At 43.3% G+C, this 6,138-nt stretch overlaps 1 non-coding gene across 1 annotated transcript; it reads right to left on the bottom strand.

The window, feature by feature from the left end:
* Nucleotides 1-4,350: 4,350 nt before the first annotated feature.
* On the bottom strand, nucleotides 4,351-4,419 carry LOC113881093. Its single transcript, XR_003507946.1, has one exon. It is a non-coding gene; the product is annotated as a small nucleolar RNA SNORD36 (small nucleolar RNA).
* Nucleotides 4,420-6,138: the final 1,719 nt, after the last annotated feature.

The following is a 6,138-nucleotide window of genomic DNA, read 5'->3' as shown; positions in this document are numbered from 1 at the left end:
TGCCTTTAGGGCTGTCACTCCGCGTGGCGGCGGGCCCACGGTAGGAGAGGCGGGGCCTCGCAGGGCTGTCCAGCAGGACGGGGGCAGGACCAAAATGGAGAGGCGGGGCCTCCTAGGACTGGGCTGTCACTCCAAGAGTCCAACGGCGACCCCTAAAGAAATATGCCCCTTTCACATTTTCCTCTTTTCCTGTCTCTTACTGGGGCTTCCCTGGTGGCTCAGTGGTAAAGAATTCTCCTGTCAATGCAGGAGACGCAGGAGATGCAGGATCGAGCCACCGATTGGGAAGATCCCCTGGCGAAGGAAATAGCAACCTTCTCCAGTATTCTTATCTGTAAAATTCCATGGACAAGAGCAGCCTCGCAGGCTGTGGTCCAGGAGGTTGCCAGGAGTCGGACACGACTGAGTGAGCACAGAAGGTCCACAGTCCAACTTTCTTGTCACTTTCAAATATAAGAATGTCTCATTTTAGTTGTAATTCACTTTCAGGTAATGAAAAGTCCAAATACAGTATATTATTAAAACTTCATATCCAATACAGCCAAATATCTTATAGATTATAGCCTCCTAGCCCCGCCTTCCCCTACCTCGGAGAAAATCTCTTACTCTCCCTTTTTTCTCCACCCTAGCTAGGTTAGTCTCCCTGCTGTATTCACCAGACACCCTCTACCACCTTTGCCACCTCCCACCTCGGGATCTGTGCCCTGGGGTTTTGTTCCCTCTGCTTTCAAAGCTCTTTGTTAATTAAGGAGATGATTTATTTCCTTCCTTCCTTCCCTCACAGGAACCTGGAATCAAATCCCATCTTCTCACCGAGGCCCTTTCTAACTATTCTTTAATACCTGCTCTCCAGTCCATCCCACCATCTTACCTTCAGTTCAGTTCAGTAGCTCAGTCGTGTCCGACTCTTTGCGACCCCATGAATCGCAGCACGCCAGGCCTCCCTGTCCATCACCAACTCCCGGAGTTCACTCAAACTCACGTCCATCGAGTCGGTGATGCCATCCAGCCATCTCATCCTCTGTCATCCCCTTCTCCTCCTGCCTCCAATCCCTCCCAGCATCAGAGTCTTTTCCAATGAGTCAACTCTTTGCATGAGGTGGCCAAAGTACTGGAGTTTCAGCTTTAGCATCATTCCTTCCAAAGAACACCCAGGACTGATCTCCTTTAGAATGGACTAGTTGGATCTCCTTGCACTCCAAGGGACTCTCAAGAGTCTTCTCCAACACCACAGTTCAAAAGCATCAATTCTTCTGCGCCCAGCTTTCTTCACAGTCCAACTCTCACATCCATACATGTCTACTGGAAAAACCATAGCCTTGACCAGACGAACCTTTGTTGGCAAAGTAATGTCTCTGCTTTTCAGTATGCTATCTAGGTTGGTCATAACTTTCCTTCTGAGGAGTAAGCGTCTTTTAATTTGATGGCTGCAGTCACCATCTGCAGTGATTTTGGAGCCCCCCAAAATACAGTCTGACACTGTTTCCACTGTTTCCCCATCTATTTCCCGTGAAGTGATGGGACCAGATGCCATGATCTTCGTTTTCTGAATGTTGAGCTTTAAGCCAACTTCTTCACTCTCCTCTTTCACTTTCAAGAGTCTCTTTAGTTCTTCTTTGCCTTCTGCCATAAGGGTGGTGTCATCTGCATATCTGAGGTTATTGATATTTCTCCCGGCAATCTTGATTCCAGCTTGTGCTTCTTCCAGCCCAGCATTTCTCATGATGTACTCTGCATATAAGTTAAATAAACAGGGTGACAATATACAGCCTTGACTACTCCTTTTCCTATTTGGAACCAGTCTGTTGTCCCATGTCCAGTTCTAACTGTTGCTTCCTGACCTGCATATAGGTTTCTCAAGAGGCAGGTCAGGTGGTCTGGTATTCCCATCTCTTTCAGAATTTTCCACAGTTTATTGTGATCTACACAGTCAAAGGCTTTGGCATAGTCAATAAAGCAGAAATAGATGTTTTTCTGGAACTCTCTTGTTTTTTCGATGATCCAGCGGATATTGGCAATTTGATCTCTGGTTCCTCTTACCTTAACATACTTCTTTTTTCCTTAGTGCTCATCACCTTCTAACGCTTTATATTATTTTTTGTCAATCTTTCACTAGGATGTAAGCTTTACAGGGGCAGAGATTTTTCAGTTTTATCCATGATACATCCCCAGTTAAGGATCCCAGTAATGCAATAACTCTTAAAAGGAATGAGAGAAACAGTGAATGGGCGCTTTCTCCCGCAGTTTGCTGGAGACAGATGCCTGAAGTCCTACAATGCCGGAGAAGCTGGGTCTGCTTTTCTGTCCCCTGACCCTGCTTTGTGTTTTCCAGGTTCAAGACAGGAAAGAGGGAGACCAGGGATAGAGCACAGAAGCCTAATTACTTGGAAGGGACTGTGTGTTGATCTTTCTAGACTCCTAATGCTCTGTCATAGCAGCTTACAACTTATTGATCAGTTCTCCTGTGGCCATCACGGTAGGTGGCCAGAAGTTCTTTTCTCTTCTGAAAATCAGGACAAATTGTTTAGAGGTTCTATAGGTTTAGACATTGATTACTCAATAGACTTTTTTTTTTCAGCTGCACAATTCCTATTTTCTCATTCCTTGAATTTATGGCCATCTCTCCCTATAACATCTTCTGATATTTATATGCTGGAAGGACTGGAAAAATAAAAATTGAATGGAAATATTAAAAATGCCTTTCACAAAGAGGGTCTCCTTTCATCTCTACAATTAACACATCAAAACTGTAAATATGATAAATTAGTTGTTGGAAAACACAAATGGTAGACTTCAGTTAATGATATGGACTCCTGTATCAGTTAGCTGTGGCTGTGTAACATTATTAGGGATTTCCTTCTCTACCACTCTCCTTTGGGACATTTCTTTCATAATCTCTAGCACCCAGAACATCCTTTTTCCAGTTCTGCTGGCCAGAAAGATAAGAGCTCCTCTGGAGTTTGCTGTCCTTTATATCTGTTGTGCTGCTCTGTGCAGCTGGGGCAGCCCTCAGGGCAATGTTGAGGAGAGAGAGAAAAACTGACAGAGATCCTCCCCCTACTTCATACAAGTGTCCCTCTTCCCATCTCCTCTGACCAGAGGGATAGGTTTTCTATCAGGGTCTAATTATCCATGTCTCTGTACTATAGTAATGAAGTACTGTGACTATGAAAGCTCCAGGACAGAGAAGGGAGAAAAAAAAAACAATCATGAATTTTCACCCCTTTCTCCACCTCATAGCATCCTTTTCATATTTTGTCCAGAGGTTTAAGAGGTAATCAGTGGCAGACATAGGCTGCAATGGAGTTACTCCATTTTGGCCAGAACCAGAACTTATCAATTTAATAAATGAAAAAAAAGTATTAATTTATATTTCTCTTATTATGAATGATGAGACATATGCATTTCATTTGCTACAAATTATTTATGTATTTTGTCTACTTTTCTACTGGATATAGAAATACTTCATATAATCATAAAAATAATTCCTTTCTTAGAAATGAATGTCAAAACTTGTTCTCAGTTTGACATGCCTTTTGAGTTCTCTTATGCTATTTTACTTGCTTTGTTTTTTCCCCTTTGATTGTTTTGGTTTTATTGGCCATGCAGACTTTTCCCATTTCTAATTGGTCAATTTTTACCAAACTTTTGTTTTACTACTTACTACATTTAGTTACATTATACTTTGACCTACACCTCTCTTGTATTACTCTGAAAAATCCTTCTATGGTTTCTTCTTCTTCTTTTTGGAAGAACTTTTTATTACTTTTATGTACAGAAAACTCAATAATGTGCACTTGACCAAGTTTGGTGGCTAGTTCTTTGACTTTGCCTTCTCCGGCTTGGCAATATGAGCTACTGATTTTGAACCCTGGACACTGCCTCCCCAATGATGGTAGATCTCACCATATCTGTCATTGTAATTGATCCTGATGACTTCCACCAGTTTAGCCAGTGTGCCCTTGTCTTCTGAGTTGACTTGCGTGAAGGCCACAGTGTGTACAGGTCTTCCCATGGACCAGACGCTCCAGCCTGGCCTTCTCCTTGATTATGAAATAGGGAACCCCACCTTACAACACAGGGCAGGCAGGAAGACCACGATCTGGAAAACAACATTAACTCTAGAGTGTATTTTGAGCAAAAACAGTAACTTAAAAGCTAATGTAGAGAACCTACTGTTTAGCAAAGAGAACTCTACTCAAGGATCTGTGGTGACCTAAATGGGAAAAAAATCTAAAAAAGAGTGATATATGTATAATGGATTCACTTTACTGTACAGCAGAAACTAACACAATGGTGTAAAGCAACTTATTTCCAATAATTTTTTTTTTTAAAGCTAACATGGTAGCAATTGCTCAGGGTTAAAAAGCTCATGTATTTCTACTTGAAGGTTTAATTGAGAAATTCACATGATTGCAACATGGTTTCTTCCTAATGTTTCATCATCTCATTTTTTTTCCTTTAAAAATTGGACCCATCAGGAATTTATTTTTGATCCAAGTTACGTAGTATAGATCCGACTTTACTTGATATCTTGATAGCTATGCATCTGCCCTACCTCATTTACTAACTAATCCATCTTTCCCTGATAGATTTTAAATGTCACTGTTACCATATATTAAATTTACTTCTGTATTTTTTGACTTTCACAATACATCATTTTGTTTCTTTAAACTCTCCAATATAACCCACCCCGTCTTGAATCCCTCATTCCCATCATGACTGTCTAGGAGAGCAGCCACTGAAGGCTCCCCTTTAGTAAACTTGTTCATTCCAGGCAACAATGCTGCTGCTGCTGCTGCTGCTAAATCACTTCAGTCGTGTCCGACTCTGTGCAACCCCATAGACAGCAGTCCACCAGGCTCCTCTGTCCCTGGGATTCTCCAGGCAAGAATACTGGAGTGGACTGCCATTTCCTTCTCCATCAGGCAACCACAGGGGATTATTTATGAAACTTTTTCCACTGCATGCCCTAGATTTGCTATAACCCATTTCCCCTGGTAGCTCAGCTGGTAAAGAATCCACCTGCAATGCAGGAGACCCTGGTTCGATTCCTGGGTTGGGAAGATCCCCTGGAGAAGGGATAGGCTACCCACTCCAGTATTCTTGGACTTTCCTGGTGGCTCAGATGGTCAAGAATATGCCTGCAATGTGGAAGACCTGGGTTCAATCCCTGGGTTGGGAAGATTTCCTGGAGAAGGGAACAACTACCCACTCCAGTATTCTGGCCTGGAGAATTCCATGGACAGGGGAGCCTGGTGGGCTACAGTCCACGGGATCAAAAAGAGTCAGACATGACTGAATGACTTTCACTTTCACTTTTCGGGCTTCTCTGGTAGCTCAGTTGGTAAAGAATCTACCTGCAATACAGGAGACCCTGGTTGGACTCCTGAATTGGGAAGATCTCTTGGAGAAGGGATAGACTACCCACTCTAGTATTCTTAGGCTTCCCTGGTGGCTCAGTCAGTAACGAATCCACTTGTAATGTGGGACACCTGAGTTTGATCCCTGAGTTGGGAAGATTCCCCTGGAGGAAGGCATGGCAACCCACTCCAGTATTCTCTGGAGAATCCACATGGACAGAGGAGCCTTGTGGGCTACAGTCCATGGGCTTGCAAAGAATAGGACATGACTGAGTGACTAAGCCCAGCACAGCATATTTTCCCCTAGTGGCAAGTTCACCATTATCTTCAAACCTAGTCAGGTCAAACCCAATCCCAGATTCCCATCTTGACGGGTCTCATTTCTGCAACCACTTCCAATATCAAATATGTCAGACAAATTTCAATACAGAAAACAGAAATCACCCTGTGTATTTTACACAGGAAGCGATTGAATAAAGAGAATTAAGTCCTTACCAAATCATTGGGAGGCCTGGAGAAGCACTTCTAGGCTAGATATCTTGGAGTGAATAACACTGCCAAACTGGTCCACCCTGGGAGCTGCTACTTCTGAGGCTACTGGAGCCATGCTAGGGCTGGAGCCACAGCCTCTGCCTGAGGGTAGAAGAGGGGCATCTTATCCTGTGATCCCGGATCTCAGAGTTGGATCAAAAAGCTGCCACAGCCACTGCTGCCTCTTGACACCTGGGAAGCTTGAGAATAAAGAAGGAACTAGCTGCAACAAAACCACATCCTT

This window comes from Bos indicus x Bos taurus, chromosome 22, assembly GCF_003369695.1.
Source record: "Bos indicus x Bos taurus breed Angus x Brahman F1 hybrid chromosome 22, Bos_hybrid_MaternalHap_v2.0, whole genome shotgun sequence".
Taxonomy (NCBI): Eukaryota; Metazoa; Chordata; class Mammalia; order Artiodactyla; family Bovidae; genus Bos; species Bos indicus x Bos taurus.
The sequence above is the reverse complement of the archived record's forward strand: the minus strand, read 5'-3'. Positions and strand labels throughout refer to the sequence as shown.